This window comes from Apis dorsata, unplaced genomic scaffold (assembly GCF_000469605.1).
Source record: "Apis dorsata unplaced genomic scaffold, Apis dorsata 1.3 scaffold_867, whole genome shotgun sequence".
Taxonomy (NCBI): Eukaryota; Metazoa; Arthropoda; class Insecta; order Hymenoptera; family Apidae; genus Apis; species Apis dorsata.
Genome location: NW_006263987.1, coordinates 152856 through 153733, shown reverse-complemented (window position 1 = coordinate 153733; position 878 = coordinate 152856).

Here is an 878-nt window from a genome sequence, read left to right as displayed (position 1 = left end):
AACGTTTGCAATGGGACACGTGGCGGCCATACCGCGTGCCACGTGCCGACCAATCTAAATCTAATAACACAAACAGCTTTACAATAACGCGCTCCCTGCGTGCTACCGTTTGCCGGTAACAGGACACCATGTGAACTAATCGGTCCGAAGTGGTCCTCGAGATCCTGTTTCGCTATTTGTCGATCCCAACTCCTGGGAGCAACACGATTCGATGCTCTAGCGGAAGACTGAGTTAACTCCGTTTTGTTCCTGTTTTCATGTTTGCGTACGGTTAAATATAATATACTCACCATTGTTCTTCGCAACGATGTAAAAACGAAAATGAAAGGATCGGTGTAAATAAATCTCGATCGATTTTAATTCTCAAAAATGTAAGTTTAATTTATTTTAATTATACATCGACGAGTGTTTGTACGCGCGTATAACGTTCGTAATGCGTTCGCATGCGTACAAGAACGACACGCCATGTAAAAGGATGACATTGTGTGATCGAACGAAAGTGATAATTAATATATATATATATTTATATATATATATTATAATCAAGATCACAATATCGCAGAGCGCGTAGGCTCCGGGACAAAGAGCTTCTTCGTTGAGGAAGTTTGCTCGCCAAGTCGATATGCAAAAAGGAACTTTTTACAATGATAACTTTAACGATACTCGTTTCGAAAAGGAAGAAAAAAAAAAAAAAAGAAAGAAAGAAAAGAGAAACGATACGATCTACGCTCGTAAACTGCTGCAAAATCTGGACTAATCGAAGATTTCAATTCTGCAACGGTACATGCTTCGTATACTTTCGTGAGATTCGTTTCCTGTGAAATTTGTTTTGGGCCGGCTTATCGAACGATTTCAACCAACTATATACGTTTTATACA